Below are 26676 nucleotides of genomic sequence, written 5' to 3' on the forward strand. Positions count from 1 at the left end.
GAGCAGAAAGGAGCTGAATCGAGCCGATACGACCCGAATCAGCTCGAATCGCGTTCAAGTGTTTCGAATAGGATCGAACAGATTACAGTAGGGTATTTAAGCAAGGGTAGGGTAGGGTAGAATAGAATGTAGTAGAACAGAATAGAATAGAACAGAACTGAACTGAAAGAATAGAAGAGGGTCGAATAGAGTATCAAAGACTAGAGTAGAATAGAGTCCAATATTGCCAAACAGGGCCAAATAGAGCTAAAATTAGCCGAATCGATAGAAATCAAGACGAATCACGCCGAATCCCTCGGAACGGTGCCGTATCGCGTCGAATCCCGTCGAATTGCATGGAATCCCAACAATTCAAGTCAAATCCAATCCAATCGAGTCGAATTGACTACTACTCTAATAAAACACATTTTTCGTTTAGAGTAGGGTAGAGTACAATACAATATAAGAGAGAATAGAGTAGGATGAAGTAGAATTCTGTAGAATGGAGTTGACTGGAGTCGAATGGAGTTGAAAAGAGATAATAGAGTTGAGTAGAGTCTAATAAAGTCGAGTAGAGGCTATTAGAGCCGAATAGAGCCGAATCGAAGCGATTCGAGACGAATGGGGATGAATGGAGTGGAATGGAGCCGGTTTGAGCCAATCGCATTGAAATGCATGCAACTGAATCCAGCAAAATATATTAGAGTACTTTAAGATAGAATAGATTAGACTAGAATTGAACACGGTAGAACGGAATAGAAAGAGCACAATAGAAGGGAGTAGATAAAAGTAGAGTAGAGCAGAATAATGTAGAGGAGAGTAGAGTAGAATAGAGTCGAATCGAGCCGAATGGAGATGAAACGAGACAAATGGCATGGAATCCCACCGAATCAATTACGGTAAATTAGAGTAGGGTAGAGTAGAATGGTGTGCAATGGAATTGAATGGAGTCGAATAGAGTGGAAAAGAGCCGAATAGAGCCAAATAGTGCTGAATAGGGCCGAATCGAGCTCATTTGAGCCTAATCAATCCGAATCGAGCCAAATTCAGTGAATCGAGTCTAATGGAGTCGAATCAAGCCGAATCTATGCTATTCGAGCCAAGTGGGCACGAATCGAAACGATTCGATCTGAATTGTGTCAAAATTCGTCAAATCAAATTGAATAGATTGGAGTAGGGGATGTTCGGGTATGGTAGGGTCGGGTAGGCTAGAGGAGAATAGAATCAAACAGAATAGAATAGAACAGAACAATAGAGAAAGAATACAGAAAAGAGTAGACTAGAGTATAGTAGAAGGGGAATAGAGTAGAATAGAGCCAAATCGAGCTGAATCACTTCAAAATGGGTCGAATCGTATCCAATCAAATGGAGTAGAATAGATGAGAGTTGGGATAGCATAGGGTACAGAACAATAGAGTAGAATAGAACAGAACAGAAGAGAAACCATACAATAGAATAGAAGAGAGTAGACGAGACTAGACTACAGAAGAGCAGACTAGAGTACAATAGAGTAGAGTAGCATAGAGTCGAATAGAGCTGAATATAGCAGGATGGGGATAAAAGGAGATGAATCGCATCAAAGAGATTAGAGTCAATTAGAGTAGGGTAGGGTAGGGTAGGGTAGAGCAGAATAGAGTCGAATTGTGTGGAATGAATAGAAAGGAGTGAAATAGAGACGAATAGAGTAGAAAAGAGTGGAATCGAGCTGAATAGGGACGACAAAGGCTGAACAGAGCCGAATCAAGTGGAAACGAGGATAATCGAGCTGAATCGAGCTAATGGTGCTGAATCGAGCCGAATCGAGCTGCTTCGAGCCTAGTCGCGTCCAATGGCATCGAAATGCTTTGAATCGAATCAAATCAAATAGATTAGAAGGGTTATGGCACGGGAGTTTCTGATAGGGTGGACTAGGGTAGACGAAGGTAGACTAGAGTAGAGTAGACAAGAGAAGGCTAGAGTAGTAGCCTAGACTAGTAACCCAGCCAAGTCAGCTAGGATAGTGGCATAGATCAGTAGCCTAGACAAGTAGCCTTGAATAGTACCCTTGTCTTGACAAGTACCCTGAATGAGGACCCCAAACTAGTACCCTTGCCTTAACTAGTAGCCATAACTAGTGCCCCTGCCTTAATTAGTATGCTGAACTAGTAGCCTTGCCTTAACTAGTGCCCTGCCTTAAGGAGCAGCCCTAAGAGTACCCTTGCCTTAACCAGTAGCCCTAACTAGTAGCCTTGCCTTAACTAGCAAACTGGCCTGAACGAGTAACCCTATCTTGTAAACTTACCTTAACTAGTAGCCTTGCCTGAACCGGTAAACTGCCCTTAACGAGTCACTCGAACTTGTACCCTTACCTTAACATGTACCCCTAACTAGGACCCTTCTCTTGACTAGTAGCCATTTATAGTAACCTTGACTCAAACAGTACCCTCAACAAGTACTTGTGTCTTAACTAGTACCCTTCCCTAGTACCCTGGCATTCACTAGTACCCCTAACTAGTGAATCTTAGCTCAACTAGTAGCCTTATCTAGTGCCCTGGCTTTCACTAGTGGCCTGAACTAATACCCTTGTGTTAATTATTACCCTTGCCATAACTAGGACCCTTAATTAGTGCCCTCATTAAGTACTCCCAGTGACTAGGTGGGGTAGGATAGGGTAGGGTAGCATACGGTGGAACAAAGAAAATAGTATAAAAAGAATAGAATGCCATACTTCAGTGTAGGTTATGGTAGTGTATCATAGGATGAAATAGGGGAAATAGAAAAAGAGAATAGAATACCACAGAATAGAAGAGAAAATAAGAGAATAGATTAGGATAGGGTAGGCTGGGTTAGGGTTCTGCAGAATAGGATAGTGTAGAATGGAGTAGAATGGTGTCGAATGGAGTCGGACAGAGATGACTAGAGTAGAAAAGAGAGGAATAGAGCTGAAGAGCACCGAATAGGGCCAAATAGGGCCGAATCGAGCCGAATCAAGGCAAATTGAGTCGAATCGAGTCAAATCGACCATATTCGAGCTGAAAGTAGCCGAATGGAGCTGAAAAGAGCCAACTAGAGACAAACAAAATGAACCGAGCTAAATCGAGATAAAACACACCTAATCACATCCTACCGCATCGAATTTCGTCGAATTCCATGAAATCCAACCAAAACCTGTCGAAACTCGTGGACTTTCAGCGAATCCCGTTGAACTGTGTCAAAGAGGGTAGAATAGTATTGAATTGAATGGAATCGAATTGAATTGAATAGATTAGAGTAGTGTAGGTTAGGGTGGGATTCAGTGGGTAAGGCACAGTCCAATTGAATAGAGCAGAACAGAAGAGAATACAAAGAGTAGAATGGAGTAGAGTTGAGCAGAGTAGAAGAGTCAGAGTCGAGTCGTGCAGAATATGGATGAAAAGATCCAATTCAAGCCGAATCGAGTCGAGTGGAGAGGAAATGAGACGAATCGCGATGAATCGAATCGATTAGAATAGATTAGAGTAGGGTAGAACAGAATAGAATAGTGTAGAATGGAGTAGACTGGTGTGGAATGGAGTCGAATGGAGCCAAATCGAGACAAATAAAGTAGAAAAGAGCTGAATAGAGCTCAATAAGTTTTAATCGAGCCTAATTATGCTGAATCGAGCAGAATTGAGGCGAACTGACCCGATTCAAGCCAAAGAGAGCTAAATGGAGCCGATTCAAGCCTAATCACATGGAATCGCGACGAAATGCATTGAATTGAATTGAATCGCATAGATTAGAGTAGAGGAGGGTAGGGTAGGAGAGGTTAGACTAGCACAGAACAGAAGGCAATAGAAAGAAAAAAATAGAATTAAGTAGAGTAGAGTAGAATAGAATAGAGTCAAATAGAGGTGAATAGACCGAATAGCCGAAAAGAGCGGAACAGAGCTGAGTACACCCGAATCGACCAAATTCGAGAGGAATCGAGACGAATCATGTCGAATCGCATTGAAATGTGTCGAATTGAATCAAATAGATTAGTGTAGGGGCAGGTAAGTTTAGGGTAGGGTACGGTAGAATGGAAGAGAACAGAAAGAATAGAGTGGAGTGGAGAGGAGTAGACTAGAGTCAAATAGAGCCGAATACTGCCGAGCAGAGCCGAATAGAGCAGAAAAGAGCCGAGTAGAACTGAATCGAGTCTAATGGAGCAGAAAGGAGCTGAATCGAGCCGAGACGACCCGAATCAGTTCGAATCACGTTCAAGTGTTTCGAATAGGATCGAACAGATTACAGTAGGGTAAGCAAGGGTAGGGTAGGGTAGAATAGAATGTAGTAGAACAGAATAGAATAGAACAGAACTGAACTGAAAGAATAGAAGAGGGTCGAATAGAGTATCAAAGACTAGAGTAGAATAGAGTCCAATATTGCCAAACAGGGCCAAATAGAGCTAAAATTAGCCGAATCGATAGAAATCAAGACGAATCACGCCGAATCCCTCGGAACGGTGCCGTATCGCGTCGAATCCCGTCGAATTGCATGGAATCCCAACAATTCAAGTCAAATCCAATCCAATCGAGTCGAATTGACTACTACTCTAATAAAACACATTTTTCGTTTAGAGTAGGGTAGAGTACAATACAATATAAGAGAGAATAGAGTAGGATGAAGTAGAATTCTGTAGAATGGAGTTGACTGGAGTCGAATGGAGTTGAAAAGAGATAATAGAGTTGAGTAGAGTCTAATAAAGTCGAGTAGAGGCTATTAGAGCCGAATAGAGCCGAATCGAAGCGATTCGAGACGAATGGGGATGAATGGAGTGGAATGGAGCCGGTTTGAGCCAATCGCATTGAAATGCATGCAACTGAATCCAGCAAAATATATTAGAGTACTTTAAGATAGAATAGATTAGACTAGAATTGAACACGGTAGAACGGAATAGAAAGAGCACAATAGAAGGGAGTAGATAAAAGTAGAGTAGAGCAGAATAATGTAGAGGAGAGTAGAGTAGAATAGAGTCGAATCGAGCCGAATGGAGATGAAACGAGACAAATGGCATGGAATCCCACCGAATCAATTACGGTAAATTAGAGTAGGGTAGAGTAGAATGGTGTGCAATGGAATTGAATGGAGTCGAATAGAGTGGAAAAGAGCCGAATAGAGCCAAATAGTGCTGAATAGGGCCGAATCGAGCTCATTTGAGCCTAATCAATCCGAATCGAGCCAAATTCAGTGAATCGAGTCTAATGGAGTCGAATCAAGCCGAATCTATGCTATTCGAGCCAAGTGGGCCCGAATCGAACCGATTCGATCTGAATTGTGTCAAAATTCGTCAAATCAAATTGAATAGATTGGAGTAGGGGATGTTCGGGTATGGTAGGGTCGGGTAGACTAGAGGAGAATAGAATCAAACAGAATAGAATAGAACAGAACAATAGAGAAAGAATACAGAAAAGAGTAGACTAGAGTATAGTAGAAGGGGAATAGAGTAGAATAGAGCCAAATCGAGCTGAATCACTTCAAAATGGGTCGAATCGTATCCAATCAAATGGAGTAGAATAGATGAGAGTTGGGATAGCATAGGGTACAGAACAATAGAGTAGAATAGAACAGAACAGAAGAGAAACCATACAATAGAATAGAAGAGAGTAGACGAGACTAGACTACAGAAGAGCAGACTAGAGTACAATAGAGTAGAGTAGCATAGAGTCGAATAGAGCTGAATATAGCAGGATGGGGATAAAAGGAGATGAATCGCATCAAAGAGATTAGAGTCAATTAGAGTAGGGTAGGGTAGGGTAGGGTAGAGCAGAATAGAGTCGAATTGTGTGGAATGAATAGAAAGGAGTGAAATAGAGACGAATAGAGTAGAAAAGAGTGGAATCGAGCTGAATAGGGACGACAAAGGCTGAACAGAGCCGAATCAAGTGGAAACGAGGATAATCGAGCTGAATCGAGCTAATGGTGCTGAATCGAGCCGAATCGAGCTGCTTCGAGCCTAGTCGCGTCCAATGGCATCGAAATGCTTTGAATCGAATCAAATCAAATAGATTAGAAGGGTTATGGCACGGGAGTTTCTGATAGGGTGGACTAGGGTAGACGAAGGTAGACTAGAGTAGAGTAGACAAGAGAAGGCTAGAGTAGTAGCCTAGACTAGTAACCCAGCCAAGTCAGCTAGGATAGTGGCATAGATCAGTAGCCTAGACAAGTAGCCTTGAATAGTACCCTTGTCTTGGCAAGTACCCTGAATGAGGACCCCAAACTAGTACCCTTGCCTTAACTAGTAGCCATAACTAGTGCCCCTGCCTTAATTAGTATGCTGAACTAGTAGCCTTGCCTTAACTAGTGCCCTGCCTTAAGGAGCAGCCCTAAGAGTACCCTTGCCTTAACCAGTAGCCCTAACTAGTAGCCTTGCCTTAACTAGTAAACTGGCCTGAACGAGTAACCCTATCTTGTAAACTTACCTTACCTAGTAGCCTTGCCTGAACCGGTAAACTGCCCTTAACGAGTCACTCTAACTTGTACCCTTACCTTAACATGTACCCCTAACTAGGACCCTTCTCTTGACTAGTAGCCATTTATAGTAACCTTGACTCAAACAGTACCCTCAACAAGTACTTGTGTCTTAACTAGTACCCTTCCCTAGTACCCTGGCATTCACTAGTACCCCTAACTAGTGAATCTTAGCTCAACTAGTAGCCTTATCTAGTGCCCTGGCTTTCACTAGTGGCCTGAACTAATACCCTTGTGTTAATTATTACCCTTGCCATAACTAGGACCCTTAATTAGTGCCCTCATTAAGTACTCCCAGTGACTAGGTGGGGTAGGATAGGGTAGGGTAGCATACGGTGGAACAAAGAAAATAGTATAAAAAGAATAGAATGCCATACTTCAGTGTAGGTTATGGTAGTGTATCATAGGATGAAATAGGGGAAATAGAAAAAGAGAATAGAATACCACAGAATAGAAGAGAAAATAAGAGAATAGATTAGGATAGGGTAGGCTGGGTTAGGGTTCTGCAGAATAGGATAGTGTAGAATGGAGTAGAATGGTGTCGAATGGAGTCGGACAGAGATGACTAGAGTAGAAAAGAGAGGAATAGAGCTGAAGAGCACCGAATAGGGCCAAATAGGGCCGAATCGAGCCGAATCAAGGCAAATTGAGTCGAATCGAGTCAAATCGACCATATTCGAGCTGAAAGTAGCCGAATGGAGCTGAAAAGAGCCAACTAGAGACAAACAAAATGAACCGAGCTAAATCGAGATAAAACACACCTAATCACATCCTACCGCATCGAATTTCGTCGAATTCCATGAAATCCAACCAAAACCTGTCGAAACTCGTGGACTTTCAGCGAATCCCGTTGAACTGTGTCAAAGAGGGTAGAATAGTATTGAATTGAATGGAATCGAATTGAATTGAATAGATTAGAGTAGTGTAGGTTAGGGTGGGATTCAGTGGGTAAGGCACAGTCCAATTGAATAGAGCAGAACAGAAGAGAATACAAAGAGTAGAATGGAGTAGAGTTGAGCAGAGTAGAAGAGTCAGAGTCGAGTCGTGCAGAATATGGATGAAAAGATCCAATTCAAGCCGAATCGAGTCGAGTGGAGAGGAAATGAGACGAATCGCGATGAATCGAATCGATTAGAATAGATTAGAGTAGGGTAGAACAGAATAGAATAGTGTAGAATGGAGTAGACTGGTGTGGAATGGAGTCGAATGGAGCCAAATCGAGACAAATAAAGTAGAAAAGAGCTGAATAGAGCTCAATAAGTTTTAATCGAGCCTAATTATGCTGAATCGAGCAGAATTGAGGCGAACTGACCCGATTCAAGCCAAAGAGAGCTAAATGGAGCCGATTCAAGCCTAATCACATGGAATCGCGACGAAATGCATTGAATTGAATTGAATCGCATAGATTAGAGTAGAGGAGGGTAGGGTAGGAGAGGTTAGACTAGCACAGAACAGAAGGCAATAGAAAGAAAAAAATAGAATTAAGTAGAGTAGAGTAGAATAGAATAGAGTCAAATAGAGGTGAATAGACCGAATAGCCGAAAAGAGCGGAACAGAGCTGAGTACACCCGAATCGACCAAATTCGAGAGGAATCGAGACGAATCATGTCGAATCGCATTGAAATGTGTCGAATTGAATCAAATAGATTAGTGTAGGGGCAGGTAAGTTTAGGGTAGGGTACGGTAGAATGGAAGAGAACAGAAAGAATAGAGTGGAGTGGAGAGGAGTAGACTAGAGTCAAATAGAGCCGAATACTGCCGAGCAGAGCCGAATAGAGCAGAAAAGAGCCGAGTAGAACTGAATCGAGTCTAATGGAGCAGAAAGGAGCTGAATCGAGCCGAGACGACCCGAATCAGTTCGAATCACGTTCAAGTGTTTCGAATAGGATCGAACAGATTACAGTAGGGTAAGCAAGGGTAGGGTAGGGTAGAATAGAATGTAGTAGAACAGAATAGAATAGAACAGAACTGAACTGAAAGAATAGAAGAGGGTCGAATAGAGTATCAAAGACTAGAGTAGAATAGAGTCCAATATTGCCAAACAGGGCCAAATAGAGCTAAAATTAGCCGAATCGATAGAAATCAAGACGAATCACGCCGAATCCCTCGGAACGGTGCCGTATCGCGTCGAATCCCGTCGAATTGCATGGAATCCCAACAATTCAAGTCAAATCCAATCCAATCGAGTCGAATTGACTACTACTCTAATAAAACACATTTTTCGTTTAGAGTAGGGTAGAGTACAATACAATATAAGAGAGAATAGAGTAGGATGAAGTAGAATTCTGTAGAATGGAGTTGACTGGAGTCGAATGGAGTTGAAAAGAGATAATAGAGTTGAGTAGAGTCTAATAAAGTCGAGTAGAGGCTATTAGAGCCGAATAGAGCCGAATCGAAGCGATTCGAGACGAATGGGGATGAATGGAGTGGAATGGAGCCGGTTTGAGCCAATCGCATTGAAATGCATGCAACTGAATCCAGCAAAATATATTAGAGTACTTTAAGATAGAATAGATTAGACTAGAATTGAACACGGTAGAACGGAATAGAAAGAGCACAATAGAAGGGAGTAGATAAAAGTAGAGTAGAGCAGAATAATGTAGAGGAGAGTAGAGTAGAATAGAGTCGAATCGAGCCGAATGGAGATGAAACGAGACAAATGGCATGGAATCCCACCGAATCAATTACGGTAAATTAGAGTAGGGTAGAGTAGAATGGTGTGCAATGGAATTGAATGGAGTCGAATAGAGTGGAAAAGAGCCGAATAGAGCCAAATAGTGCTGAATAGGGCCGAATCGAGCTCATTTGAGCCTAATCAATCCGAATCGAGCCAAATTCAGTGAATCGAGTCTAATGGAGTCGAATCAAGCCGAATCTATGCTATTCGAGCCAAGTGGGCACGAATCGAACCGATTCGATCTGAATTGTGTCAAAATTCGTCAAATCAAATTGAATAGATTGGAGTAGGGGATGTTCGGGTATGGTAGGGTCGGGTAGACTAGAGGAGAATAGAATCAAACAGAATAGAATAGAACAGAACAATAGAGAAAGAATACAGAAAAGAGTAGACTAGAGTATAGTAGAAGGGGAATAGAGTAGAATAGAGCCAAATCGAGCTGAATCACTTCAAAATGGGTCGAATCGTATCCAATCAAATGGAGTAGAATAGATGAGAGTTGGGATAGCATAGGGTACAGAACAATAGAGTAGAATAGAACAGAACAGAAGAGAAACCATACAATAGAATAGAAGAGAGTAGACGAGACTAGACTACAGAAGAGCAGACTAGAGTACAATAGAGTAGAGTAGCATAGAGTCGAATAGAGCTGAATATAGCAGGATGGGGATAAAAGGAGATGAATCGCATCAAAGAGATTAGAGTCAATTAGAGTAGGGTAGGGTAGGGTAGGGTAGAGCAGAATAGAGTCGAATTGTGTGGAATGAATAGAAAGGAGTGAAATAGAGACGAATAGAGTAGAAAAGAGTGGAATCGAGCTGAATAGGGACGACAAAGGCTGAACAGAGCCGAATCAAGTGGAAACGAGGATAATCGAGCTGAATCGAGCTAATGGTGCTGAATCGAGCCGAATCGAGCTGCTTCGAGCCTAGTCGCGTCCAATGGCATCGAAATGCTTTGAATCGAATCAAATCAAATAGATTAGAAGGGTTATGGCACGGGAGTTTCTGATAGGGTGGACTAGGGTAGACGAAGGTAGACTAGAGTAGAGTAGACAAGAGAAGGCTAGAGTAGTAGCCTAGACTAGTAACCCAGCCAAGTCAGCTAGGATAGTGGCATAGATCAGTAGCCTAGACAAGTAGCCTTGAATAGTACCCTTGTCTTGGCAAGTACCCTGAATGAGGACCCCAAACTAGTACCCTTGCCTTAACTAGTAGCCATAACTAGTGCCCCTGCCTTAATTAGTATGCTGAACTAGTAGCCTTGCCTTAACTAGTGCCCTGCCTTAAGGAGCAGCCCTAAGAGTACCCTTGCCTTAACCAGTAGCCCTAACTAGTAGCCTTGCCTTAACTAGTAAACTGGCCTGAACGAGTAACCCTATCTTGTAAACTTACCTTACCTAGTAGCCTTGCCTGAACCGGTAAACTGCCCTTAACGAGTCACTCTAACTTGTACCCTTACCTTAACATGTACCCCTAACTAGGACCCTTCTCTTGACTAGTAGCCATTTATAGTAACCTTGACTCAAACAGTACCCTCAACAAGTACTTGTGTCTTAACTAGTACCCTTCCCTAGTACCCTGGCATTCACTAGTACCCCTAACTAGTGAATCTTAGCTCAACTAGTAGCCTTATCTAGTGCCCTGGCTTTCACTAGTGGCCTGAACTAATACCCTTGTGTTAATTATTACCCTTGCCATAACTAGGACCCTTAATTAGTGCCCTCATTAAGTACTCCCAGTGACTAGGTGGGGTAGGATAGGGTAGGGTAGCATACGGTGGAACAAAGAAAATAGTATAAAAAGAATAGAATGCCATACTTCAGTGTAGGTTATGGTAGTGTATCATAGGATGAAATAGGGGAAATAGAAAAAGAGAATAGAATACCACAGAATAGAAGAGAAAATAAGAGAATAGATTAGGATAGGGTAGGCTGGGTTAGGGTTCTGCAGAATAGGATAGTGTAGAATGGAGTAGAATGGTGTCGAATGGAGTCGGACAGAGATGACTAGAGTAGAAAAGAGAGGAATAGAGCTGAAGAGCACCGAATAGGGCCAAATAGGGCCGAATCGAGCCGAATCAAGGCAAATTGAGTCGAATCGAGTCAAATCGACCATATTCGAGCTGAAAGTAGCCGAATGGAGCTGAAAAGAGCCAACTAGAGACAAACAAAATGAACCGAGCTAAATCGAGATAAAACACACCTAATCACATCCTACCGCATCGAATTTCGTCGAATTCCATGAAATCCAACCAAAACCTGTCGAAACTCGTGGACTTTCAGCGAATCCCGTTGAACTGTGTCAAAGAGGGTAGAATAGTATTGAATTGAATGGAATCGAATTGAATTGAATAGATTAGAGTAGTGTAGGTTAGGGTGGGATTCAGTGGGTAAGGCACAGTCCAATTGAATAGAGCAGAACAGAAGAGAATACAAAGAGTAGAATGGAGTAGAGTTGAGCAGAGTAGAAGAGTCAGAGTCGAGTCGTGCAGAATATGGATGAAAAGATCCAATTCAAGCCGAATCGAGTCGAGTGGAGAGGAAATGAGACGAATCGCGATGAATCGAATCGATTAGAATAGATTAGAGTAGGGTAGAACAGAATAGAATAGTGTAGAATGGAGTAGACTGGTGTGGAATGGAGTCGAATGGAGCCAAATCGAGACAAATAAAGTAGAAAAGAGCTGAATAGAGCTCAATAAGTTTTAATCGAGCCTAATTATGCTGAATCGAGCAGAATTGAGGCGAACTGACCCGATTCAAGCCAAAGAGAGCTAAATGGAGCCGATTCAAGCCTAATCACATGGAATCGCGACGAAATGCATTGAATTGAATTGAATCGCATAGATTAGAGTAGAGGAGGGTAGGGTAGGAGAGGTTAGACTAGCACAGAACAGAAGGCAATAGAAAGAAAAAAATAGAATTAAGTAGAGTAGAGTAGAATAGAATAGAGTCAAATAGAGGTGAATAGACCGAATAGCCGAAAAGAGCGGAACAGAGCTGAGTACACCCGAATCGACCAAATTCGAGAGGAATCGAGACGAATCATGTCGAATCGCATTGAAATGTGTCGAATTGAATCAAATAGATTAGTGTAGGGGCAGGTAAGTTTAGGGTAGGGTACGGTAGAATGGAAGAGAACAGAAAGAATAGAGTGGAGTGGAGAGGAGTAGACTAGAGTCAAATAGAGCCGAATACTGCCGAGCAGAGCCGAATAGAGCAGAAAAGAGCCGAGTAGAACTGAATCGAGTCTAATGGAGCAGAAAGGAGCTGAATCGAGCCGAGACGACCCGAATCAGTTCGAATCACGTTCAAGTGTTTCGAATAGGATCGAACAGATTACAGTAGGGTAAGCAAGGGTAGGGTAGGGTAGAATAGAATGTAGTAGAACAGAATAGAATAGAACAGAACTGAACTGAAAGAATAGAAGAGGGTCGAATAGAGTATCAAAGACTAGAGTAGAATAGAGTCCAATATTGCCAAACAGGGCCAAATAGAGCTAAAATTAGCCGAATCGATAGAAATCAAGACGAATCACGCCGAATCCCTCGGAACGGTGCCGTATCGCGTCGAATCCCGTCGAATTGCATGGAATCCCAACAATTCAAGTCAAATCCAATCCAATCGAGTCGAATTGACTACTACTCTAATAAAACACATTTTTCGTTTAGAGTAGGGTAGAGTACAATACAATATAAGAGAGAATAGAGTAGGATGAAGTAGAATTCTGTAGAATGGAGTTGACTGGAGTCGAATGGAGTTGAAAAGAGATAATAGAGTTGAGTAGAGTCTAATAAAGTCGAGTAGAGGCTATTAGAGCCGAATAGAGCCGAATCGAAGCGATTCGAGACGAATGGGGATGAATGGAGTGGAATGGAGCCGGTTTGAGCCAATCGCATTGAAATGCATGCAACTGAATCCAGCAAAATATATTAGAGTACTTTAAGATAGAATAGATTAGACTAGAATTGAACACGGTAGAACGGAATAGAAAGAGCACAATAGAAGGGAGTAGATAAAAGTAGAGTAGAGCAGAATAATGTAGAGGAGAGTAGAGTAGAATAGAGTCGAATCGAGCCGAATGGAGATGAAACGAGACAAATGGCATGGAATCCCACCGAATCAATTACGGTAAATTAGAGTAGGGTAGAGTAGAATGGTGTGCAATGGAATTGAATGGAGTCGAATAGAGTGGAAAAGAGCCGAATAGAGCCAAATAGTGCTGAATAGGGCCGAATCGAGCTCATTTGAGCCTAATCAATCCGAATCGAGCCAAATTCAGTGAATCGAGTCTAATGGAGTCGAATCAAGCCGAATCTATGCTATTCGAGCCAAGTGGGCACGAATCGAACCGATTCGATCTGAATTGTGTCAAAATTCGTCAAATCAAATTGAATAGATTGGAGTAGGGGATGTTCGGGTATGGTAGGGTAGGGTAGACTAGAGGAGAATAGAATCAAACAGAATAGAATAGAACAGAACAATAGAGAAAGAATACAGAAAAGAGTAGACTAGAGTATAGTAGAAGGGGAATAGAGTAGAATAGAGCCAAATCGAGCTGAATCACTTCAAAATGGGTCGAATCGTATCCAATCAAATGGAGTAGAATAGATGAGAGTTGGGATAGCATAGGGTACAGAACAATAGAGTAGAATAGAACAGAACAGAAGAGAAACCATACAATAGAATAGAAGAGAGTAGACGAGACTAGACTACAGAAGAGCAGACTAGAGTACAATAGAGTAGAGTAGCATAGAGTCGAATAGAGCTGAATATAGCAGGATGGGGATAAAAGGAGATGAATCGCATCAAAGAGATTAGAGTCAATTAGAGTAGGGTAGGGTAGGGTAGGGTAGAGCAGAATAGAGTCGAATTGTGTGGAATGAATAGAAAGGAGTGAAATAGAGACGAATAGAGTAGAAAAGAGTGGAATCGAGCTGAATAGGGACGACAAAGGCTGAACAGAGCCGAATCAAGTGGAAACGAGGATAATCGAGCTGAATCGAGCTAATGGTGCTGAATCGAGCCGAATCGAGCTGCTTCGAGCCTAGTCGCGTCCAATGGCATCGAAATGCTTTGAATCGAATCAAATCAAATAGATTAGAAGGGTTATGGCACGGGAGTTTCTGATAGGGTGGACTAGGGTAGACGAAGGTAGACTAGAGTAGAGTAGACAAGAGAAGGCTAGAGTAGTAGCCTAGACTAGTAACCCAGCCAAGTCAGCTAGGATAGTGGCATAGATCAGTAGCCTAGACAAGTAGCCTTGAATAGTACCCTTGTCTTGACAAGTACCCTGAATGAGGACCCCAAACTAGTACCCTTGCCTTAACTAGTAGCCATAACTAGTGCCCCTGCCTTAATTAGTATGCTGAACTAGTAGCCTTGCCTTAACTAGTGCCCTGCCTTAAGGAGCAGCCCTAACAGTACCCTTGCCTTAACCAGTAGCCCTAACTAGTAGCCTTGCCTTAACTAGTAAACTGGCCTGAACGAGTAACCCTATCTTGTAAACTTACCTTACCTAGTAGCCTTGCCTGAACCGGTAAACTGCCCTTAACGAGTCACTCTAACTTGTACCCTTACCTTAACATGTACCCCTAACTAGGACCCTTCTCTTGACTAGTAGCCATTTATAGTAACCTTGACTCAAACAGTACCCTCAACAAGTACTTGTGTCTTAACTAGGACCCTTCCCTAGTACCCTGGCATTCACTAGTACCCCTAACTAGTGAATCTTAGCTCAACTAGTAGCCTTATCTAGTGCCCTGGCTTTCACTAGTGGCCTGAACTAATACCCTTGTGTTAATTATTACCCTTGCCATAACTAGGACCCTTAATTAGTGCCCTCATTAAGTACTCCCAGTGACTAGGTGGGGTAGGATAGGGTAGGGTAGCATACGGTGGAACAAAGAAAATAGTATAAAAAGAATAGAATGCCATACTTCAGTGTAGGTTATGGTAGTGTATCATAGGATGAAATAGGGGAAATAGAAAAAGAGAATAGAATACCACAGAATAGAAGAGAAAATAAGAGAATAGATTAGGATAGGGTAGGCTGGGTTAGGGTTCTGCAGAATAGGATAGTGTAGAATGGAGTAGAATGGTGTCGAATGGAGTCGGACAGAGATGACTAGAGTAGAAAAGAGAGGAATAGAGCTGAAGAGCACCGAATAGGGCCAAATAGGGCCGAATCGAGCCGAATCAAGGCAAATTGAGTCGAATCGAGTCAAATCGACCATATTCGAGCTGAAAGTAGCCGAATGGAGCTGAAAAGAGCCAACTAGAGACAAACAAAATGAACCGAGCTAAATCGAGATAAAACACACCTAATCACATCCTACCGCATCGAATTTCGTCGAATTCCATGAAATCCAACCAAAACCTGTCGAAACTCGTGGACTTTCAGCGAATCCCGTTGAACTGTGTCAAAGAGGGTAGAATAGTATTGAATTGAATGGAATCGAATTGAATTGAATAGATTAGAGTAGTGTAGGTTAGGGTGGGATTCAGTGGGTAAGGCACAGTCCAATTGAATAGAGCAGAACAGAAGAGAATACAAAGAGTAGAATGGAGTAGAGTTGAGCAGAGTAGAAGAGTCAGAGTCGAGTCGTGCAGAATATGGATGAAAAGATCCAATTCAAGCCGAATCGAGTCGAGTGGAGAGGAAATGAGACGAATCGCGATGAATCGAATCGATTAGAATAGATTAGAGTAGGGTAGAACAGAATAGAATAGTGTAGAATGGAGTAGACTGGTGTGGAATGGAGTCGAATGGAGCCAAATCGAGACAAATAAAGTAGAAAAGAGCTGAATAGAGCTCAATAAGTTTTAATCGAGCCTAATTATGCTGAATCGAGCAGAATTGAGGCGAACTGACCCGATTCAAGCCAAAGAGAGCTAAATGGAGCCGATTCAAGCCTAATCACATGGAATCACGACGAAATGCATTGAATTGAATTGAATCGCATAGATTAGAGTAGAGGAGGGTAGGGTAGGAGAGGTTAGACTAGCACAGAACAGAAGGCAATAGAAAGAAAAAAATAGAATTAAGTAGAGTAGAGTAGAATAGAATAGAGTCAAATAGAGGTGAATAGACCGAATAGCCGAAAAGAGCGGAACAGAGCTGAGTACACCCGAATCGACCAAATTCGAGAGGAATCGAGACGAATCATGTCGAATCGCATTGAAATGTGTCGAATTGAATCAAATAGATTAGTGTAGGGGCAGGTAAGTTTAGGGTAGGGTACGGTAGAATGGAAGAGAACAGAAAGAATAGAGTGGAGTGGAGAGGAGTAGACTAGAGTCAAATAGAGCCGAATACTGCCGAGCAGAGCCGAATAGAGCAGAAAAGAGCCGAGTAGAACTGAATCGAGTCTAATGGAGCAGAAAGGAGCTGAATCGAGCCGAGACGACCCGAATCAGTTCGAATCACGTTCAAGTGTTTCGAATAGGATCGAACAGATTACAGTAGGGTAAGCAAGGGTAGGGTAGGGTAGAATAGAATGTAGTAGAACAGAATAGAATAGAACAGAACTGAACTGAAAGAATAGAAGAGGGTCGAATAGAGTATCAAAGACTAGAGTAGAATAGAGTCCAATATTGCCAAACAGGGCCAAATAGAGCTAAAATTAGCCGAATCGATAGAAATCAAGACGAATCACGCCGAATCCCTCGGAACGGTGCCGTATCGCGTCGAATCCCGTCGAATTGCATGGAATCCCAACAATTCAAGTCAAATCCAATCCAATCGAGTCGAATTGACTACTACTCTAATAAAACACATTTTTCGTTTAGAGTAGGGTAGAGTACAATACAATATAAGAGAGAATAGAGTAGGATGAAGTAGAATTCTGTAGAATGGAGTTGACTGGAGTCGAATGGAGTTGAAAAGAGATAATAGAGTTGAGTAGAGTCTAATAAAGTCGAGTAGAGGCTATTAGAGCCGAATAGAGCCGAATCGAAGCGATTCGAGACGAATGGGGATGAATGGAGTGGAATGGAGCCGGTTTGAGCCAATCGCATTGAAATGCATGCAACTGAATCCAGCAAAATATATTAGAGTACTTTAAGATAGAATAGATTAGACTAGAATTGAACACGGTAGAACGGAATAGAAAGAGCACAATAGAAGGGAGTAGATAAAAGTAGAGTAGAGCAGAATAATGTAGAGTAGAGTAGAGTAGAATAGAGTCGAATCGAGCCGAATGGAGATGAAACGAGACAAATGGCATGGAATCCCACCGAATCAATTACGGTAAATTAGAGTAGGGTAGAGTAGAATGGTGTGCAATGGAATTGAATGGAGTCGAATAGAGTGGAAAAGAGCCGAATAGAGCCAAATAGTGCTGAATAGGGCCGAATCGAGCTCATTTGAGCCTAATCAATCCGAATCGAGCCAAATTCAGTGAATCGAGTCTAATGGAGTCGAATCAAGCCGAATCTATGCTATTCGAGCCAAGTGGGCACGAATCGAACCGATTCGATCTGAATTGTGTCAAAATTCGTCAAATCAAATTGAATAGATTGGAGTAGGGGATGTTCGGGTATGGTAGGGTCGGGTAGACTAGAGGAGAATAGAATCAAACAGAATAGAATAGAACAGAACAATAGAGAAAGAATACAGAAAAGAGTAGACTAGAGTATAGTAGAAGGGGAATAGAGTAGAATAGAGCCAAATCGAGCTGAATCACTTCAAAATGGGTCGAATCGTATCCAATCAAATGGAGTAGAATAGATGAGAGTTGGCATAGCATAGGGTACAGAACAATAGAGTAGAATAGAACAGAACAGAACAGAAACCATACAATAGAATAGAAGAGAGTAGACGAGACTAGACTACAGAAGAGCAGACTAGAGTACAATAGAGTAGAGTAGCATAGAGTCGAATAGAGCTGAATATAGCAGGATGGGGATAAAAGGAGATGAATCGCATCAAAGAGATTAGAGTCAATTAGAGTAGGGTAGGGTAGGGTAGGGTAGAGCAGAATAGAGTCGAATTGTGTGGAATGAATAGAAAGGAGTGAAATAGAGACGAATAGAGTAGAAAAGAGTGGAATCGAGCTGAATAGGGACGACAAAGGCTGAACAGAGCCGAATCAAGTGGAAACGAGGATAATCGAGCTGAATCGAGCTAATGGTGCTGAATCGAGCCGAATCGAGCTGCTTCGAGCCTAGTCGCGTCCAATGGCATCGAAATGCTTTGAATCGAATCAAATCAAATAGATTAGAAGGGTTATGGCACGGGAGTTTCTGATAGGGTGGACTAGGGTAGACGAAGGTAGACTAGAGTAGAGTAGACAAGAGAAGGCTAGAGTAGTAGCCTAGACTAGTAACCCAGCCAAGTCAGCTAGAATAGTGGCATAGATCAGTAGCCTAGACAAGTAGCCTTGAATAGTACCCTTGTCTTGACAAGTACCCTGAATGAGGACCCCAAACTAGTACCCTTGCCTTAACTAGTAGCCATAACTAGTGCCCCTGCCTTAATTAGTATGCTGAACTAGTAGCCTTGCCTTAACTAGTGCCCTGCCTTAAGGAGCAGCCCTAAGAGTACCCTTGCCTTAACCAGTAGCCCTAACTAGTAGCCTTGCCTTAACTAGTAAACTGGCCTGAACGAGTAACCCTATCTTGTAAACTTACCTTAACTAGTAGCCTTGCCTGAACCGGTAAACTGCCCTTAACGAGTCACTCTAACTTGTACCCTTACCTTAACATGTACCCCTAACTAGGACCCTTCTCTTGACTAGTAGCCATTTATAGTAACCTTGACTCAAACAGTACCCTCAACAAGTACTTGTGTCTTAACTAGTACCCTTCCCTAGTACCCTGGCATTCACTAGTACCCCTAACTAGTGAATCTTAGCTCAACTAGTAGCCTTATCTAGTGCCCTGGCTTTCACTAGTGGCCTGAACTAATACCCTTGTGTTAATTATTACCCTTGCCATAACTAGGACCCTTAATTAGTGCCCTCATTAAGTACTCCCAGTGACTAGGTGGGGTAGGATAGGGTAGGGTAGCATACGGTGGAACAAAGAAAATAGTATAAAAAGAATAGAATGCCATACTTCAGTGTAGGTTATGGTAGTGTATCATAGGATGAAATAGGGGAAATAGAAAAAGAGAATAGAATACCACAGAATAGAAGAGAAAATAAGAGAATAGATTAGGATAGGGTAGGCTGGGTTAGGGTTCTGCAGAATAGGATAGTGTAGAATGGAGTAGAATGGTGTCGAATGGAGTCGGACAGAGATGACTAGAGTAGAAAAGAGAGGAATAGAGCTGAAGAGCACCGAATAGGGCCAAATAGGGCCGAATCGAGCCGAATCAAGGCAAATTGAGTCGAATCGAGTCAAATCGACCATATTCGAGCTGAAAGTAGCCGAATGGAGCTGAAAAGAGCCAACTAGAGACAAACAAAATGAACCGAGCTAAATCGAGATAAAACACACCTAATCACATCCTACCGCATCGAATTTCGTCGAATTCCATGAAATCCAACCAAAACCTGTCGAAACTCGTGGACTTTCAGCGAATCCCGTTGAACTGTGTCAAAGAGGGTAGAATAGTATTGAACTGAATGGAATCGAATTGAATTGAATAGATTAGAGTAGTGTAGGTTAGGGTGGGATTCAGTGGGTAAGGCACAGTCCAATTGAATAGAGCAGAACAGAAGAGAATACAAAGAGTAGAATGGAGTAGAGTTGAGCAGAGTAGAAGAGTCAGAGTCGAGTCGTGCAGAATATGGATGAAAAGATCCAATTCAAGCCGAATCGAGTCGAGTGGAGAGGAAATGAGACGAATCGCGATGAATCGAATCGATTAGAATAGATTAGAGTAGGGTAGAACAGAATAGAATAGTGTAGAATGGAGTAGACTGGTGTGGAATGGAGTCGAATGGAGCCAAATCGAGACAAAAAAAGTAGAAAAGAGCTGAATAGAGCTCAATAAGTTTTAATCGAGCCTAATTATGCTGAATCGAGCAGAATCGAGGCGAACTGACCCGATTCAAGCCAAAGAGAGCTAAATGGAGCCGATTCAAGCCTAATCACATGGAATCGCGACGAAATGCATTGAATTGAATTGAATCGCATAGATTAGAGTAGAGGAGGGTAGGGTAGGAGAGGTTAGACTAGCACAGAACAGAAGGCAATAGAAAGAAAAAAATAGAATTAAGTAGAGTAGAGTAGAATAGAATAGAGTCAAATAGAGGTGAATAGACCGAATAGCCGAAAAGAGCGGAACAGAGCTGAGTACACCCGAATCGACCAAATTCGAGAGGAATCGAGACGAATCATGTCGAATCGCATTGAAATGTGTCGAATTGAATCAAATAGATTAGTGTAGGGGCAGGTAAGTTTAGGGTAGGGTACGGTAGAATGGAAGAGAACAGAAAGAATAGAGTGGAGTGGAGAGGAGTAGACTAGAGTCAAATAGAGCCGAATACTGCCGAGCAGAGCCGAATAGAGCAGAAAAGAGCCGAGTAGAACTGAATCGAGTCTAATGGAGCAGAAAGGAGCTGAATCGAGCCGAGACGACCCGAATCAGTTCGAATCACGTTCAAGTGTTTCAAATAGGATCGAACAGATTACAGTAGGGTAAGCAAGGGTAGGGTAGGGTAGAATAGAATGTAGTAGAACAGAATAGAATAGAACAGAACTGAACTGAAAGAATAGAAGAGGGTCGAATAGAGTATCAAAGACTAGAGTAGAATAGAGTCCAATATTGCCAAACAGGGCCAAATAGAGCTAAAATTAGCCGAATCGATAGAAATCAAGACGAATCACGCCGAATCCCTCGGAACGGTGCCGTATCGCGTCGAATCCCGTCGAATTGCATGGAATCCCAACAATTCAAGTCAAATCCAATCCAATCGAGTCGAATTGACTACTACTCTAATAAAACACATTTTTCGTTTAGAGTAGGGTAGAGTACAATACAATATAAGAGAGAATAGAGTAGGATGAAGTAGAATTCTGTAGAATGGAGTTGACTGGAGTCGAATGGAGTTGAAAAGAGATAATAGAGTTGAGTAGAGTCTAATAAAGTCGAGTAGAGGCTATTAGAGCCGAATAGAGCCGAATCGAAGCGATTCGAGACGAATGGGGATGAATGGAGTGGAATGGAGCCGGTTTGAGCCAATCGCATTGAAATGCATGCAACTGAATCCAGCAAAATATATTAGAGTACTTTAAGATAGAATAGATTAGACTAGAATTGAACACGGTAGAACGGAATAGAAAGAGCACAATAGAAGGGAGTAGATAAAAGTAGAGTAGAGCAGAATAATGTAGAGGAGAGTAGAGTAGAATAGAGTCGAATCGAGCCGAATGGAGATGAAACGAGACAAATGGCATGGAATCCCACCGAATCAATTACGGTAAATTAGAGTAGGGTAGAGTAGAATGGTGTGCAATGGAATTGAATGGAGTCGAATAGAGTGGAAAAGAGCCGAATAGAGCCAAATAGTGCTGAATAGGGCCGAATCGAGCTCATTTGAGCCTAATCAATCCGAATCGAGCCAAATTCAGTGAATCGAGTCTAATGGAGTCGAATCAAGCCAAATCTATGCTATTCGAGCCAAGTGGGCACGAATCGAACCGATTCGATCTGAATTGTGTCAAAATTCGTCAAATCAAATGGAATAGATTGGAGTAGGGGATGTTCGGGTATGGTAGGGTCGGGTAGACTAGAGGAGAATAGAATCAAACAGAATAGAATAGAACAGAACAATAGAGAAAGAATACAGAAAAGAGTAGACTAGAGTATAGTAGAAGGGGAATAGAGTAGAATAGAGCCAAATCGAGCTGAATCACTTCAAAATGGGTCGAATCGTATCCAATCAAATGGAGTAGAATAGATGAGAGTTGGGATAGCATAGGGTACAGAACAATAGAGTAGAATAGAACAGAACAGAAGAGAAACCACACAATAGAATAGAAGAGAGTAGACGAGACTAGACTACAGAAGAGCAGACTAGAGTACAATAGAGTAGAGTAGCATAGAGTCGAATAGAGCTGAATATAGCAGGATGGGGATAAAAGGAGATGAATCGCATCAAAGAGATTAGAGTCAATTAGAGTAGGGTAGGGTAGGGTAGGGTAGAGCAGAATAGAGTCGAATTGTGTGGAATGAATAGAAAGGAGTGAAATAGAGACGAATAGAGTAGAAAAGAGTGGAATCGAGCTGAATAGGGACGACAAAGGCTGAACAGAGCCGAATCAAGTGGAAACGAGGATAATCGAGCTAAATCGAGCTAATGGTGCTGAATCGAGCCGAATCGAGCTGCTTCGAGCCTAGTCGCGTCCAATGGCATCGAAATGCTTTGAATCGAATCAAATCAAATAGATTAGAAGGGTTATGGCACGGGAGTTTCTGATAGGGTGGACTAGGGTAGACGAAGGTAGACTAGAGTAGAGTAGACAAGAGAAGGCTAGAGTAGTAGCCTAGACTAGTAACCCAGCCAAGTCAGCTAGGATAGTGGCATAGATCAGTAGCCTAGACAAGTAGCCTTGAATAGTACCCTTGTCTTGGCAAGTACCCTGAATGAGGACCCCAAACTAGTACCCTTGCCTTAACTAGTAGCCATAACTAGTGCCCCTGCCTTAATTAGTATGCTGAACTAGTAGCCTTGCCTTAACTAGTGCCCTGCCTTAAGGAGCAGCCCTAAGAGTACCCTTGCCTTAACCAGTAGCCCTAACTAGTAGCCTTGCCTTAACTAGTAAACTGGCCTGAACGAGTAACCCTATCTTGTAAACTTACCTTAACTAGTAGCCTTGCCTGAACCGGTAAACTGCCCTTAACGAGTCACTCTAACTTGTACCCTTACCTTAACATGTACCCCTAACTAGGACCCTTCTCTTGACTAGTAGCCATTTATAGTAACCTTGACTCAAACAGTACCCTCAACAAGTACTTGTGTCTTAACTAGTACCCTTCCCTAGTACCCTGGCATTCACTAGTACCCCTAACTAGTGAATCTTAGCTCAACTAGTAGCCTTATCTAGTGCCCTGGCTTTCACTAGTGGCCTGAACTAATACCCTTGTGTTAATTATTACCCTTGCCATAACTAGGACCCTTAATTAGTGCCCTCATTAAGTACTCCCAGTGACTAGGTGGGGTAGGATAGGGTAGGGTAGCATACGGTGGAACAAAGAAAATAGTATAAAAAGAATAGAATGCCATACTTCAGTGTAGGTTATGGTAGTGTATCATAGGATGAAATAGGGGAAATAGAAAAAGAGAATAGAATACCACAGAATAGAAGAGAAAATAAGAGAATAGATTAGGATAGGGTAGGCTGGGTTAGGGTTCTGCAGAATAGGATAGTGTAGAATGGAGTAGAATGGTGTCGAATGGAGTCGGACAGAGATGACTAGAGTAGAAAAGAGAGGAATAGAGCTGAAGAGCACCGAATAGGGCCAAATAGGGCCGAATCGAGCCGAATCAAGGCAAATTGAGTCGAATCGAGTCAAATCGACCATATTCGAGCTGAAAGTAGCCGAATGGAGCTGAAAAGAGCCAACTAGAGACAAACAAAATGAACCGAGCTAAATCGAGATAAAACACACCTAATCACATCCTACCGCATCGAATTTCGTCGAATTCCATGAAATCCAACCAAAACCTGTCGAAACTCGTGGACTTTCAGCGAATCCCGTTGAACTGTGTCAAAGAGGGTAGAATAGTATTGAATTGAATGGAATCGAATTGAATTGAATAGATTAGAGTAGTGTAGGTTAGGGTGGGATTCAGTGGGTAAGGCACAGTCCAATTGAATAGAGCAGAACAGAAGAGAATACAAAGAGTAGAATGGAGTAGAGTTGAGCAGAGTAGAAGAGTCAGAGTCGAGTCGTGCAGAATATGGATGAAAAGATCCAATTCAAGCCGAATCGAGTCGAGTGGAGAGGAAATGAGACGAATCGCGATGAATCGAATCGATTAGAATAGATTAGAGTAGGGTAGAACAGAATAGAATAGTGTAGAATGGAGTAGACTGGTGTGGAATGGAGTCGAATGGAGCCAAATCGAGACAAATAAAGTAGAAAAGAGCTGAATAGAGCTCAATAAGTTTTAATCGAGCCTAATTATGCTGAATCGAGCAGAATCGAGGCGAACTGACCCGATTCAAGCCAAAGAGAGCTAAATGGAGCCGATTCAAGCCTAATCACATGGAATCGCGACGAAATGCATTGAATTGAATTGAATCGCATAGATTAGAGTAGAGGAGGGTAGGGTAGGAGAGGTTAGACTAGCACAGAACAGAAGGCAATAGAAAGAAAAAAATAGAATTAAGTAGAGTAGAGTAGAATAGAATAGAGTCAAATAGAGGTGAATAGACCGAATAGCCGAAAAGAGCGGAACAGAGCTGAGTACACCCGAATCGACCAAATTCGAGAGGAATCGAGACGAATCATGTCGAATCGCATTGAAATGTGTCGAATTGAATCAAATAGATTAGTGTAGGGGCAGGTAAGTTTAGGGTAGGGTACGGTAGAATGGAAGAGAACAGAAAGAATAGAGTGGAGTGGAGAGGAGTAGACTAGAGTCAAATAGAGCCGAATACTGCCGAGCAGAGCCGAATAGAGCAGAAAAGAGCCGAGTAGAACTGAATCGAGTCTAATGGAGCAGAAAGGAGCTGAATCGAGCCGAGACGACCCGAATCAGTTCGAATCACGTTCAAGTGTTTCGAATAGGATCGAACAGATTACAGTAGGGTAAGCAAGGGTAGGGTAGGGTAGAATAGAATGTAGTAGAACAGAATAGAATAGAACAGAACTGAACTGAAAGAATAGAAGAGGGTCGAATAGAGTATCAAAGACTAGAGTAGAATAGAGTCCAATATTGCCAAACAGGGCCAAATAGAGCTAAAATTAGCCGAATCGATAGAAATCAAGACGAATCACGCCGAATCCCTCGGAACGGTGCCGTATCGCGTCGAATCCCGTCGAATTGCATGGAATCCCAACAATTCAAGTCAAATCCAATCCAATCGAGTCGAATTGACTACTACTCTAATAAAACACATTTTTCGTTTAGAGTAGGGTAGAGTACAATACAATATAAGAGAGAATAGAGTAGGATGAAGTAGAATTCTGTAGAATGGAGTTGACTGGAGTCGAATGGAGTTGAAAAGAGATAATAGAGTTGAGTAGAGTCTAATAAAGTCGAGTAGAGGCTATTAGAGCCGAATAGAGCCGAATCGAAGCGATTCGAGACGAATGGGGATGAATGGAGTGGAATGGAGCCGGTTTGAGCCAATCGCATTGAAATGCATGCAACTGAATCCAGCAAAATATATTAGAGTACTTTAAGATAGAATAGATTAGACTAGAATTGAACACGGTAGAACGGAATAGAAAGAGCACAATAGAAGGGAGTAGATAAAAGTAGAGTAGAGCAGAATAATGTAGAGGAGAGTAGAGTAGAATAGAGTCGAATCGAGCCGAATGGAGATGAAACGAGACAAATGGCATGGAATCCCACCGAATCAATTACGGTAAATTAGAGTAGGGTAGAGTAGAATGGTGTGCAATGGAATTGAATGGAGTCGAATAGAGTGGAAAAGAGCCGAATAGAGCCAAATAGTGCTGAATAGGGCCGAATCGAGCTCATTTGAGCCTAATCAATCCGAATCGAGCCAAATTCAGTGAATCGAGTCTAATGGAGTCGAATCAAGCCGAATCTATGCTATTCGAGCCAAGTGGGCACGAATCGAACCGATTCGATCTGAATTGTGTCAAAATTCGTCAAATCAAATTGAATAGATTGGAGTAGGGGATGTTCGGGTATGGTAGGGTCGGGTAGACTAGAGGAGAATAGAATCAAACAGAATAGAATAGAACAGAACAATAGAGAAAGAATACAGAAAAGAGTAGACTAGAGTATAGTAGAAGGGGAATAGAGTAGAATAGAGCCAAATCGAGCTGAATCACTTCAAAATGGGTCGAATCGTATCCAATCAAATGGAGTAGAATAGATGAGAGTTGGGATAGCATAGGGTACAGAACAATAGAGTAGAATAGAACAGAACAGAACAGAAACCATACAATAGAATAGAAGAGAGTAGACGAGACTAGACTACAGAAGAGCAGACTAGAGTACAATAGAGTAGAGTAGCATAGAGTCGAATAGAGCTGAATATAGCAGGATGGGGATAAAAGGAGATGAATCGCATCAAAGAGATTAGAGTCAATTAGAGTAGGGTAGGGTAGGGTAGGGTAGAGCAGAATAGAGTCGAATTGTGTGGAATGAATAGAAAGGAGTGAAATAGAGACGAATAGAGTAGAAAAGAGTGGAATCGAGCTGAATAGGGACGACAAAGGCTGAACAGAGCCGAATCAAGTGGAAACGAGGATAATCGAGCTGAATCGAGCTAATGGTGCTGAATCGAGCCGAATCGAGCTGCTTTGAGCCTAGTCGCGTCCAATGGCATCGAAATGCTTTGAATCGAATCAAATCAAATAGATTAGAAGGGTTATGGCACGGGAGTTTCTGATAGGGTGGACTAGGGTAGACGAAGGTAGACTAGAGTAGAGTAGACAAGAGAAGGCTAGAGTAGTAGCCTAGACTAGTAA

The sequence above is a fragment of the Elephas maximus genome, chromosome 18 (genome assembly GCF_024166365.1).
Source record: "Elephas maximus indicus isolate mEleMax1 chromosome 18, mEleMax1 primary haplotype, whole genome shotgun sequence".
NCBI classification, from domain to species: Eukaryota; Metazoa; Chordata; class Mammalia; order Proboscidea; family Elephantidae; genus Elephas; species Elephas maximus.